Source organism: Peromyscus leucopus, chromosome 19, assembly GCF_004664715.2.
Source record: "Peromyscus leucopus breed LL Stock chromosome 19, UCI_PerLeu_2.1, whole genome shotgun sequence".
Taxonomy (NCBI): Eukaryota; Metazoa; Chordata; class Mammalia; order Rodentia; family Cricetidae; genus Peromyscus; species Peromyscus leucopus.
In genome coordinates this window covers 63,868,625-63,882,949 of record NC_051079.1, presented here as the reverse complement: position 1 = coordinate 63,882,949, position 14,325 = coordinate 63,868,625, and the positions used below count along the sequence as shown (strand labels likewise).

General features: G+C 45.2%; 1 protein-coding gene across 1 annotated transcript in view; it reads right to left on the bottom strand.

The window, feature by feature from the left end:
- The window catches only part of Smad2 (SMAD family member 2), an 87,915-nt gene extending 83,145 nt beyond the window's left edge, over window positions 1-4,770 (bottom strand). The window contains exon 1 of the mRNA XM_028871956.2: window positions 4,674-4,770. The gene's annotated coding sequence lies outside the window, so the exon portion shown is untranslated. The remainder of the gene's footprint in view (window positions 1-4,673) is intronic.
- Between the last annotated feature and the right edge of the window lie 9,555 nt (window positions 4,771-14,325).

Genomic DNA, 14,325 nt, shown 5'->3' with positions numbered 1-14,325 from the left:
GCTGAGAAGGGGTGTGGTGGGAGGTGGAGGGGAATAAGGCTAAGGGGGGTGGGGGGGCGCGTATTTTCAAAGAACATTATGCTTGTGTAAAACTATGTAAGAGTATTTTTTAAAACAAACACAAAGACACGTCAAATCACCAGGCCACTGTCCTATGAGTGGATTCAGCTACAACTAAGCAAAACTGACTGAGCTACAGTAGACCACTCACACTGCAGGACTGAGGGAAGACGACAGATCACAAATCACTCTAACATGTCTAGCCACCTGGCCAAACTAGAGGCAATGCCTAAATCCAACTGGCTTGACAAAATTCTGTTTTTTTACCTATCAAATTACTGAAGTGAATTAAGAACCATGTTTAGCGACATAAATCTAGACTCATAACTAAAGGCATCACCGTTACAACATTACAGAAAATGACCAAAACTGATCAGGGACAAGCAATAATGAAAATAATGAAAAATACTAGTTTCTTTACTACAGCTAAAATCAGGCAAGGCTGCCTTATTAAAAGGTCACCAACAATTATTGGATAGAGATTTAGAAAAATAACCCTAAGACAGGGAAGACCCAAATAAATAATCAAAGTCATCAGGCATATAGGCTTACACCTGTAATCTCAGCACTTGATAGGCTGAGTCGGAAGGATCACTGAGTTCAAGGCCAGCCTGATATTTGAGGCCAGTTTGAGAAGGTCTGATCTATATAGTGAGACCCTGCCTCAGTAAGTTTTTTTCTTTCCGAAATCAAAGCTACTATTATTAAGAAACAAGAATCCCTGAACAGAGGTGGGTGCATTGTTCACATCTGCTCTGTCCAGGAATTTCTAGCGTACTGTCTCTCAAAGCCTGAGTGAAAACTCTCACCTAACACCAGCAGGCTATTAGAAAGGATGGACTTCTCTCCAATGTGATTGGTGCTGTAGCCCTAAGGGCACCTTACTTGAGAAAGACTTTTCAGTCTAAAATTAGAGCCCTTGAATACAAGGTACTGTGGATCTTTCATGAAGTCCTTGGCCATAGCACAATGCTCTACCCTATCTGTAGATAAGAGGGTCTTTAACAGGTCTTTCCCCAAACCAAATTTCAGTGAAGTGATACACATTTACTGCTCAGCTTTCAGGTCTGGCCCTGCTTTGAACAGCCCCAGACATGCTAGTCGAGAGCTTGGGGTACTCTTCTGGGTCTTGAAGATTATCTCTATTATCCGTTCCAGGCTGTTATCTGTTTTCTCTTAACAAAGACAGTAAGTTAGAAGTCCCCCCATCCTATCTACCCCACCACACCCTGTTAGGCCTCCCACACTACCCATAGTCTACTAGTTTCAGTCTGTGGACTTAGATGACAGATAACTTTGTTAAAGACATTTTAATGAATACCAACAGGTTCTAACTAAGGACCTGAAAAGATCCCCCTATGCTTTAAGGTACAGACTTGGACAATTAGGCCAAAGGCCTTGTTAGTCAGTGTCTGTTTCTCAGCCCAATTTATAGGAAGGAACTCAGGGATAACAGTACTAGCAAATCATCTGCATTAAGAGGAGCCCAAATAACTAACTAAAGGACAAGAATGTTAAATTGAGAGAATCCTGTCTCAAAGAATGTTCTCTCTCAGTTTTATAACAATCACAAGAGGCAAAAGCGACTCCTTCCACTTTAATAAGGAAACCAAGACTTGGGAGTTTAATTTACCCAATACTACAGGAGAGAAACCAAATACCAGCCCAGGGCTTTGAGTCCAAACTCCAAGGCCATTCCACTACATGACAATGCTGTCCAATCGGTATTCTTGGCTTAACCATTTGCATACAATATTCCTTTCACTGGAACCCAAATGACTCAAGTTCCTTTTCTTTCCTTAACTACTTTCTTTAACTACAGGGCAATGGTTAATCAAATTGAGACCAAATTAAGCTTAGCAACCGTACATCGTACATCTGCTCAACAAGCATGTTTCTGAAAGATCAGCCATATCTTTGGTTTGAATGAACTGCAAAATGTGGCAGACTCTACCCCCAACCCAAAAAAGATACTGTTCCTAGGGACACAGGAGCTAATACATTCCATCTCCCCTAGTGCCATCCTTTACACTTGACAGAAAGCAACCCAAGTATACTTCAAGAGCCTCCTGTGAATGAATTTACCCAATGCTCAGGCTCCTTGATTCATACTCCAACATAATTAATTTTCTTACTCTGGGGCCTTGGCCATGAGACACGAGTTCTTTCTTTCCTAATTCCACTAAGGAATACTGGTGTGACTAGCCAGAGAAAGTTTGTGTGTAAGAGAGCAAATGTTACTTGTCCAATAGAGTGACAGACACTGAATTCTTTATGGTTAATTTCTGACACACCTTTGCAATACTTAGTGGAAAACATCTTTGCACTCACTGAAACCAAGGGCCTAAAAATGTCTCTTGCGCTTCTGCTCAGACAAAGCATCTAAAACGATATGCCTCTCTCCACCCTCTAAAAAGGATTCTTGTCCCAAGAATATGAATAAATCTCCATCTGCCAGACTGCACTATATACAGCTCCTACATGCACTACAAAAGCACCTGTATAAAAAAGAAAAAAAAAAGTTGCTGCAAACATGGCTTCTGAAGTCCAGAGCATTAAACCAAGAATCAAAACCCAGCAAGAAGGAAAACAGGCCCCAAAGTCAAATCTGATAAGTTTTGACAGAATATAAAAACACAAAAGGTCCTTAACTACCAGTTTATGAAGCTAAACTGAGTTAGCATTTTTTTTGTTCGCTCACAGCCTCCCTAACGAGCAGTCCTGAGATTACAGCTACAGTTTGTTATCTATAGCATCAAAATGAGAAGGGACCATTGCTCTCCTCATTTAGTATCTATGGCACTGAAATGAGAAGGGACCATTGCTCTCCTCATTTAGTATCTATAGTATAAAATGAGAAGGGACCATTGCTCTCATTTAGCACCTCTGTTCACCTGAAGGAAAGGGCTGTGTACAAAAGCAGCCCCAACATTCTTACTGAGAGTTCAAACACATAACCAAGCCTAACACGAAGGCCACAAACAGGAAATTACTCTGCAGTTTCTCCCAAGACTATTACTTTATGAACCATACAGATTGCATAGCTGTTTAGTGACTAGTACCTTGGAACCCTGAAAAACCAAACTTTGCTGAACACCTACAACATGGAGTCATTTGAAGTGTGGCTACAACATAGGAAACGCCAAGCTTTAAGAGCAGGGTCTTGCTAAGGCCACAAGTGATGTTTGTAATCACAGTGCAGTAATTAAGCTTGGGCAGTGAGCAGCCTTAAACTCAATTAAGTCAACTGGATTTTAACATTAAGCATGTAATTGGACACTCAATTTAGAAATGTCCATAGATTGGAAGAATTTTTCTTACCACCACAGGTAAGTTTATGCAAAAACAAAGAAAAATTTAAAAATAACAGCAATGTTACTTTATGAATTTCACATAAACATGTGCCAAATGACCTAATAGAAAAAAATTCTTTATGCAGTTGTTTCACAGTTAAATGGAAGGAAAAAAAAAAAAAAAACCCTTAAACTATAATACTTCTCCCATGTCTAGATTCCATCTGCTTCACTAACTCATGAAACTATTCCAACTTCGTTTTAACTACTTAACACTTCTCTGTAAAGGGGAAAATTGCTTTTTACAGGGATCAAAGTAAACTAATAGGAAAGATATTTCCAGCATGGCAGCAAATGTATTCTTGTATTAGGCTCAAGAGAAACATCCTCTGTATCAGTGCTACAATCAGTCAGAAAAAACTAAAAGGGACTTTGAAAACTGACATATCAGGCAGGGTACCATTTTTAAAAAGATGATCTTCAGCAATTTACCTGATTTGCCCCGATTTACATATGTCGTTTCACTAGTTTTAAACATTACCACTTAGAATTGTTTTTAACAATTACCACTTAGAATACTCCAACAAGGCCTGACAATAAGGCGAACTGCTACTGCTGAAATATTTTCACCTTGGCATTTTTTTTTTAAATTGGTCTGACAACAAACAGGTAGTATTTGCCTTTAAGGGCGAAAGGGAAGAATAACAAAATCAACCTCGATTTCTGTTTTTCTTTTGTTTAGGTGCACAAGGAAACCATAACACGCAAGGGTGAGAAGACAAAAGTACCTGGGCCAAGGACAGTATCCCTAAAACAAAATAATCCAAGCACCGATTGTGAAAACCAAGTCTGAAATATGTACAATCAATTAGCATGCTTCCGAAAGGCGTGTGATTAGAAACTAATAGGCTGCACCCACGGAGCAACTTTCCCAAGTGCGTGGAGGATGAGCCCGAGAGTCTCAGCCACGAGCAAACGTGTTTGTGAGTACACACATCGATTCGGAACCCGCGACTGTTATGGTTAACAAAGGCTACAGGAGAGGGAGAGAGAGAGAGAGAAAAAAAAAGGAAAAAGTGGAAGCAAAGTACCACACGCCCATAAGTCGGCTCCCGGGCCCTTCTGCAACACAAACCGCGAGTGTGGCCGCGCGCCGGGACTGAAGCGGGCCGCAGCCAGGCGGGGCGGGGCGGGGGCTCGGGGCCCTGCCCACGGCGCCGACCCCGGCCCGCGCGCCACGGTCCGCCACACCCCACACGGGCGGCCACGTGACCCGGCCCCGCACACCCCTGCCCGGTTCTCCCGGTGCCCCGGCTTTACCTGCACCCAGCGCCAGGTCCCGCCCCGTCCGAGCCGAGCCTCGGACCTTTTGTTCCTTCCTCTTCCGACGGGCTCCGCGCTGCCGGAGGAGTGGGCGCGCGCAGGCGGAACTGCGCCGCGGGCCCCCGCCCCGCCCCAGGCCCGCGCTGGCCGCGGCCGGCGGACGGGTGGGGAGGGAGGGAAGGAGGGAGGGCGCCGCCAGCTTTCCTCGGCGCGTCCCCGCGCCCCGGCCTTGCCTGCACCCCGCGCCGCCGCCCTCCGCCCCGGCCGCGGCCGCCGCGCACCTACCTTCGGGCGGCGAGCACGGCGCTCGCGAGCTGCAGGCTGGCGACCTGCTCCTCCGCCGCCGCCGCCACCGCCGCCGCCGCCGCGCGCGGTAGCCCCGCCTCCCTCCCCGAGCCGCGGGCCCCGCCGATTCGCCGGCGCAGCCCCGGGCTGGCACCCTGCCGCCCGCTGATTGGCGCCCGCGGCCGCCCGTTAGGCGTGAGGCACGCCGGCGGAGCAGGACGCGCACGGAAGACGGAGGGAGCACGGCAGGGACGGAAGGAGGCCGGGCGCCGCGGGCAGGGCCGGGGGGCCGAGCGGGGCGCGGGCAGGCGCGGGCCGCCGCCTCCCGCCTCCGGCCCGACCGGCGGCACACGCAGCCAATCAGCGAACGGGGAGCCCGGGGTGTGAGCAGCGTGTCGGGGGGCCTGGAATCGGAAGGGAGACGTCGCTCGCTGATTGGTCCCGCCTTCCCCGTCGAGCGTGAGGCGAGGCGCGGCCGGGTGGGGTGGCCCGCCCGCGGTTGCGCTTGAGTTCGTGTCCGGCGCGCTCCCACGGGGCTCGTGGAGCAGCGCGGAAGGCCGCGCAGCCTGCCACGCCCGCAGACCCCCGCCCCGGCGCCTCTGGGTGGAGCGCCGCGGCTGAGCCCTCGCCCACCTCCGTCGTGAGGCCGGAGTGGACACGTGCTCGGGCCCGGGCCCGCCCCCAGCCCGGTCCGAGCCGCGGGGCCAGCAGAGCTCGGGAGTAACCGGGGTGCTGGCCGCAGAGGGGCACGCCCTATGCAAATGAGTGGGCGGAGCCTTGTGGCGGGGGCTGGGGGCGAACAACCGAGAGTACTTGTCTGAGGTTGGGGTTGGGGTTAGGGTTAGGTGTTTTTCTCCAACCCGATCCTTGGGTCCTTCTGGAGTAGAAGTATTAATGATGCATGTTTCGAATGCTCACTGTTAAGTGTGAGCACCTGACTGTGTGCTCTTGAATTTGTTGTCCCTAGCTCATTTTCCCTTCACTGGGCCCCTGTTCCTAGGCCCCAACTTTTCACCTTTACCTAGGAAAGAAGCAAGTCCACAAACTTAAGACTGCCCACGGCTGCATAACCAGGTTCATCAGTAATCTTGATTCGTTAACTCAACCCTGGCAGATAAAAGATTGAACCCCAAATAATCACCTCCAGTGTTAAGCACCTGTATTAGCCAGGGTGCATAATAAACCCAAATTTGAAGTGTCTCTGGTTGCTAATGGTAAAGAAAATACCAGAAAACAATTCCCCCTGCTGTTTGTCATGCTCCCATATACCTACCTACCTCTTCATAGGTTTCCTGGGAGATGCCAGTGAATCCAGCAAGCCTCGCTAGTAATCCAAAGCAATCCAGGAATTTGAAGCAGTTAAGAGTGAGATATGCCCTCTTCTCTTGTACGTGAGGGTATTCCAGAGGAGGGGCCTTCGTTTGGACCTTGAGTTACTTGGCCATGCCTTGAGACTTACAGGTTTTTTAAAATAGGCTTTCAAAAGTTCCACCATTATTCTTATGGGAAAGTTGTGAAGCATCCCAGATATAAACCAGGCATAGTTTTGAATGCACCTCTAATCCAAATCCAAGGCTTTTGACAAAGTGGTGCTCACTTGCAATGATGACACCAACTTACATGATTATATACTGATGAAATCACAAATGTAAACAGGAAGAGAATGAGACTTGGAAACTAAAGGAAAAACTAAGGACCATTAACTCCCTTTGTCTGTGAACAGATATTTATGCTAACATGGATTTAGCAGACATTCACCTTCACAGAGGGTTTGGGTGTTTCTTCTGTTAAGTTTTAGAGGAAGGCCACATAACCCTCATTTTAACAGTTTGTGGGCAGAGAATGTACTTCACTGGTAGAGCACTTGTCTGGCCCATGGTAGGTCCTGATTTTAACCCCCAGCACCCCCAAAATAAAAGTTTGGAAGGTACCACTTAGGGAGATCTCTTTCTTGTCTCAATCTTCCAAAGCCACCTGGGTGTGTGGTTAAGGCAGATGATGCTCAAGTTGGAAGCAGGAAAACGGGTTCTGACTTGCAACCCTTTTTTATACTGATAGAAATCAGCAGCTTTAATACAGAATGCCCTGTTAAAAGTGGTCTTGGATCACAAAATGTGATTGTGTGATTCCTATGTGGATTTGGGTGTCACACGGGTAGTTGTCAAGGGGAAAGCAGGGCTTCATAGATTCTAGAATATGCTTCTTGAGTTGGAGTTAAACCATCTCTCCAAAGTGTCAGACTTTGAAATCATAACTGCTCCACTTAAAAAACCTTCCAAGATCTAGAGCAGTGGTTCTCCACAGTATCATATCCTGCATGTCAGATATCTACATTACGATTCATAACAGTAGCCAAATTACAATTATGAAGTAGCAACAAAATACTTTTATGGTTGGGGGTCACCACACATGAGGAACTGTGTTATAGGTCTCAGCATTAGGAAGGTTGAGAACCACTGACCTAGAGGATCTAGAGGGCTGAAGGAAAGAATAGGGAAGCCTGGCTACTAATACAGTCTCCAAGGGAATTGAAATGGGAGCATGCATGCTACCCCCTCGGTTAGAAATGCATCTAAACCAAAGTGGGTCAAGAGAAGCTGAAGGCACATGGAGCAAGGATTACCATGGCAACAATCAGCTTGGCAATCCACTAGGGTACCTGAAGATCTATAAGTAGGTCCCTATTGTATAAGTTATATTGAATGAGTCTGTTTTTTTTTTATATGAATGGACAGCAAGATTAACCCTTCATTACTCATACCAGTATAAAATCAATTGAGCCTAAATCAACTCAAAGTGCATTTAAAAGACATAAGAAAAATCATAGCTATTTCTGGAAAAGGCCTGAGAGTCGTGAGTAAAAAGATTTAAATTTCGCCAGGCGGTGGTGGCGCACGCCTTTAATCCCAGCACTCAGGAGGCAGAGCCAGGAGGATCTCTGTGAATTCGAGGCCAGCCTGGACTACCAAGTGAGTTCCAGGAAAGGCAAAAAGCTACACAGAGAAACCCTGTGTCTCAAAAAACCAAAAAAAAAAAAAAAAAAAATTTAAATTTCATTGTCAATTCTTCTATAGTTTGGTTTAAAAATTAATAATTATGCATTAGTTTTTCCAAATACCCAACTCATGTTCATCTCCTGTCTGTAAATCTCTAAATCCCTTCTGGTCTACTCAGCTCAAAGTTGTATTACTTGTGTACTTCCTTTGTTACTCAATACAGATTCACCCACACACACCATGACTTTACCTGGATTAATGTTTTGTTTGATGATTTATTCATACAGTAATGGGAGTTTCTTAACTTCTCATATGTGCTTACTTTGTCTCCACATCTAGATTGTAAACTTCTGAATGTCAAAACAGCTGCTTCCCAGTTGCCTCCTCACACCTTACCTACATGCCACTGAGTGATAAAAGGTAAGATACAGTGTTTCTACAGCAGGCTGGCTGGTGTATCACAGGCCTGCACTGTACAGTTGGTGCCATCCTTTGTAGTTCTCTGCATAACTGTTGGATATCTTCTCAAGATTGATGTTTGCCTCTTCTGGTGAGACTGAGTAGAGATGAACATTATCACGTAAGAAAAGATAGTTTTTTGAAACTGAAACAATATGGACTGAATGAGATAACCCAAGCAAAAGTTATAAATAACAACTGTATGTGGTTTGAAAATTTATGAGGATATTCAATCTCAGCCAGATTTGTATATCAATACAATGAATCTTCATGCTTTAAGTGAATTTGTATTGACGATGTTTACAAATACCTACACACACACACCAGAGAGAGAAGGGAGAGAATACAGAAGGCCTTTATTTATATGCTAGGTTTTGCTAGAAAGTATTTAGTAGCTAATGGGACATGCCAGAGACAGCCACAGGAATATAAAAGGAAAATATTAAATTCAACAGGCATTTGTTATGCACCTACTGTAAAAGTATTGGCTGATCATGGAATATTCTCATTCTTTGGCCAAACTCCCTCTCTAAAAAAGAGAGAGTGAGATATAACAGTAGAGTTTTTGAGAACTAGAAATTATAAGACAAATTGACTTTTGTTGAAAGAGAAAGCTGGTGCCTCCCTAGAGCCTTCACCCTACTGGCTAGTATTCTTGATACTGGAAGGTACTCTGTATGTTACCAAAGGAGAACTGGAAACACCAATACAGCCACAAACGCTTTATCTACAGTGCTGTCCTGCCTGCAAGATATGCTAGTGCAGGGGCGGCACAAAGCTGGTGGGAGTCTGACTTAAGGCCACTCCACCAGATGGAACCCATACCCAACACTGCCTGGGTGACCAAGAACCTGCGATGAGATAGCCCAGGAACCTGGAGGAATACCAAGTACCACTGTCCTACTAGAGAAATGCAGTGACAAAATGACCCCTGATGACATCTGCTTTGCTCGCAGACCAGTGTCCTGTTCAGCCATCATCAGAGAAGCTTCTCCTGCAGCAGATGAGAGCAAATACAGACACCCATGGCCAGATATTCTGCAGAGAATGAAAGACCTTGGAACATTCAGCCCTAAACAGGATGTCTCCATCAAATCCTTCCCCTCAGGGTTCAGGGAACCCTGAGAAAGAGGAGGCAGAAAGAGAGTGAGAGCAAGAGGGGATGGAGGAGACAAGGCCTTCTAAGTTCAACAGGACCGACACACATCTGAACTCACAGAGACTGAGGCCGCATGTACAGGGCCTGCATGGGTCTGCACCAGATGGGACAGTGGAGCTGAAAGGAGAAGTGGACACATTTCCCTCATCCCTCACCCAGACGCTATCTCCAGTTGATAACCACTTACAAATGAAAATTTAGTTTTCTCCAGGGAAGTCTCACTGGGAAAACAAACTACTCTTACAGGTGGGCTGCATGCCCAGCAGGAGATGCCAACAGAAAATGGACTCAGGGGCATCTTTGGAGGTTCCTTGTCTCATGTCTGTCATGGCGGGGCTTTATTTGTTTATTTTTAATCATTTTATTTTCGTCTCTCTCTTTTTTATCCTTCAGGTCCTTTGTGTATACTATGGCTTCCAGTTTAGTGTTTTTACAGGGTCCCTGAGTGTGTAAACACGTGGGTCTCTGTGTCTGCATCTGATTTGTGTCTTACCTTGGGTTGTTTCCCTTCTGCTGGCTTCTCTTGTCCTACTATGATTTGTTTGTTTTGTTTTATTTTATTACTATCCTGTAGAAGCCTGTTTGTTTTCTAACAAGAGACAGAGAGAGGGTGGATCTAGATGAGGGGGGCGGTTGGGAGGAGAAGAGGGAGGGGAGACCATAATCAGGATATGTTATATGAGAAAAGAAATCTTGGAAAAAAGTGAGACATAGAAATAGGGTTTTTGCAAATGAGAAATTGTAAGACAAATTTACTTTGGTTGATAGAAAAATAGTGTGGTAAAACAAGTTCTATTTCTCATTCTCTGGGCATCTATTACATTATTCTCATTTACATATTTAAATCCACAAATGATTATTAGATTAATTGGTCATTAGATAACTCATAAATGATTGTTGAAATGTTACTTGGAAAATTGCAGTACAGTTCCAGTACATTGAACATTATCAGAGCTCTACATGTTTGGAAAAAGCTAAACAAAAGCCAACATCTAAACCCGAGAACAATATACAAATTGTTTAAAGTTCTTTGTGAAGGAGAATAATATGCTAGTCAGATGTCAACAATAGGGCCTTATGCCTCGATTATAATAGTCTGTGTGACCATATTGGCTGAGCCAGGCTGCTGGTAGGCAGGGTAAGTGTATGAAGGTGCAATACTCTTGAGGAGGCAGTCATGGTAGAGTAATTGCTCTCATGAAGAACTTACTTAACTTGGTTGGCTGTAATTGACAATAGATACGTAATCAGTGTCCTGATGACTGAATTAATGAGCTGCAATTGTTTGTCCTTATTGTACATAGTCCTTAGCTATGAAAAAGACATTTTGCTGGAGGATCTGATGATTGTATTAGCCGATGAGGGGCCAAAATGTAATTAATGGTAGAAAAGGAACAATTATTGTTGGGTCCTAAAGACTGCAGTGATTGGTTTCAGGCTACAAAGAGACTCCATGTCAGCTCTTTCTTGTCTCCATGTAACCATGGAGCCTGATTTAATGTTCTTACTCTGCCAGCAAGGAAACTGAGACCTGGGCTTCCCCAGAGTTCTAGGAACACAGTGCTGTGATCACTCACAGAGTTTCCTTCATTTTTCTCTCTGGTTTTGTCCACCAACTCTGAACTGCCCCCCACACCCATGCCGCCACACAAGTGTCCTGAATTTCACCTTCTCCAGTCTCCCAGTTCCCGTACATTCTTTCATATGCTCTCACGTGCCAATTCGCAGTGAAAATAGAAGCCAATTTCCTACCCTCACCCAAACCCCTAGTGACAGACAAATATTTTTGATTTTCATATATATTCTAGATACTTCTGCAGAAGTGTGTCTTCTCTTTCTAGAGGCCTTTTCCATCTGCTCCCACTGTGTTTCACTACCCAGCCTATGTCAGAATACCTCCCCATCAACACACTCACACTGAAGTCCCACTCCAGTCATGTTATGTCTTTGTTTTGTTTTTCTCATCAGTGTCTGGAATCACCATGTCCATTTAGGGACTGATCTATCTTTTGTCACCCTCCCATTGATGTAAACTCCCATTGATGTAAAGCCATATCCCCTGTCACCACAGTGTCCTTAAGCATGTGTGTCTGATTCACTTGTAGCATCCTTAATTCCTGTATACATAGTGACCCTCAAATGGTTTTGAATGGATATGTAATTTTACTCAATTTCACTCAGACTCAGTATATCAAAACTAAACTGATTGTTTTTTGCCCTAACTTTGTATCTTGGCTCGGTTCTCTAGAAAACAACCTGAGACATGGTATAGGTTCTGGTGCTTTATTTAGGAGGTATGAGTCCAGGACATCAGTAGTGAGATGAAAAACCAAGAAAGACTGAAGGACAATGCATTGTGATAAAGTTTTGTACCAACAATGATCCAGGACGAGCCTTGAAGAAATAATAGCCTTCCTCTCTACAAGTGCCACAACCTGTCCAAACAGGACATCTCCAAGTAATAATGATGGAGTAGTCGTGCCTTGGGACATCTAAAGAAGGAAGAGACACTATACCTAGTTGGCCAAAGTTCATCCCACAGTGAGTTAACTTTCCCTGAGATTCCAGCTGTGTTATCCATGTTTTTCAGTAGCAACTTAGAAAGCCAGGTCCCTTGCCCTAGAATCTAGAAGTAGCAGAAAGAAGCCAGATGCATAAACCTGGTTGGTCTCAGCAATTAAAGCATAAAGAACTTATCTAAGTCTTGTGTTGGTGATGGAATGGAGCAACATAATAGGTCTTAAAAGATCAGAGAATATATCAAACTGAAACTGATCACGGTCATTGGTACTGCAGCAAAGATGGGCCAGCTTGGCTTTATTCTGGGCATTACAGCCAGCCCCTACCACAGTAAGCACTGATTAATAAGTTTGTTAAATACATGAATGACATCACCACTTACTCCCTATACTTAGAATCCTTAGAGTCATCCGTGATCTGCCTCCTTTCTTAACTCCTTCATATCACAATAAAAGCAGAATTCCTGTTGTCTCTATTACCATAGTATCTCCCAAATCTCTTCAGGCTCTCTGCTGTGGTCCCCACTGTCATCATGGAGTGGAAATATGGCTGTAGCTCCTTCACTTCCTGACACAAATCTTACTCCAGTTCATTCTCACTCCAGTTACCAGCCTTTTTAAAACATTAATATATTGTCTAAATGCAAATCTGATGTTACTACCTTATTTTCCAGGACAAAACTACAACTCCTTAGTGTAATCTGAAAGCTCTCTTACAATGGGTAAACAGACCCATTAGGTTGGCCAACCATAGGCTGTGATGGGTGCTCTGCTCCACAGGAAGAGTTGGAAAAGTAAGCAGCTGACATTTAGGGACTTCTGTCTCATAATCGAGAACCGCTTCTCTCCAGCAGTCATTATAAACTCTACAAACAAATGAAATACAGTCAAGTGCTAGGGAGCATGCAAGTGAGAAATGTCTACTGTTTCAGCCTTTCATCCTTGTAGCAAAATGCCTCAAAGTCAACTGAGGAGGAAAGATTTGTTTTGGGTAAAGATTTCAGAGGTTTTAGTCCATGTTACCTGGCCCTGTAACACAATATATCACCACATGGCCCCATTCTGAGTCTGTGGTGAGGCAGAGCATCATAGTGGGAGCATTTGAAGCAAAGTGTTCACCTCCTGGCAGCCAGAGAGCAAAAAGAAAAAGAGCAAGCTGGATAGAGAAGGGGCAGGAACAAGATCTCACCTTTATGAGTACACCCTCAAGTGACCTCCCTCCTCCAGCTGGGCCCTGCCTCCTAATCTCCATCATCCCAGTTACTTTCTTCCTCCAGCTGGGCCCTGCCTCCTATTCTCCACCATCTCAGTGACCTCCTTCCTCCAGCAAGGCTACACCTCCTGAAGTTTCCATCATCCAAATATTCCATAATTTATGACCACTTCATTGCATTAATTCATTGAAGTAAGAGACGCCATGATCAGTCACTTCCCTACAAAACCCCCTCTCCAAATATGACTGCTCCTGCATTTGAGGTTTGCAGGCAAGCCTCCCTTGCTGCTTCGCTCTCTGCATCCTGATCTGCTGCGATGTAACAAGCCATACCACAAGCTCCCACTACCATGGACACAACCCGAGCCATCATGCGCTCTGTGCAGTGATGGACTGTGTCTCCCAAACTGTGAGCCAAAACAAACCTCTCCTCCCTTAAACACACTGTGACTGGTCCTTGGTGAGCACCTTAGGGACTGTTGACTTGTACAGTGATGGAGTGGATGTGTGCAGACCGTAAGAAGCTGACGTGGAAGCCACACAGTTCCGGGTTTCCCTCCTACTTGCCTTATTCCTGCAGATGGGTGAGGGCCCTTGCTCCTTGTCGCACAGTTCTCTTTAGGAGTGTGCGTATCTTTCCCTCCCTCTGTCTTTCCCTCACGAGGGAGAGCTTTGAGGTGGAGTCTGTGTCTTTGAACTTGGCCTCACAGACTTAGGTGCAGGGCCTGGTGTACAGTGGCTGGCATGTGAAGAGAGAAGAGAACAGGACTGGAGCCTCATCCTGAGCCGCAGCTCAGCCTCTGCCCACCATGTGCGGTTACTATGATGCTGGAGATGATGAAGGCTCCCTGCTTGGGGCAGCTAGCCAAAGAGACGTGGCATGAACCTGCTGTGTGTCTGAAGTGTGTTCTCCACACGTTCACATTTTACAGTGTACTCTTGCTGTGCGCTGGCGCTGCGTCCTTTGACTCCTCATTTTCCTCACCTCCTTTGCAGTTTCCTCCCAAGTTCAGCAGGC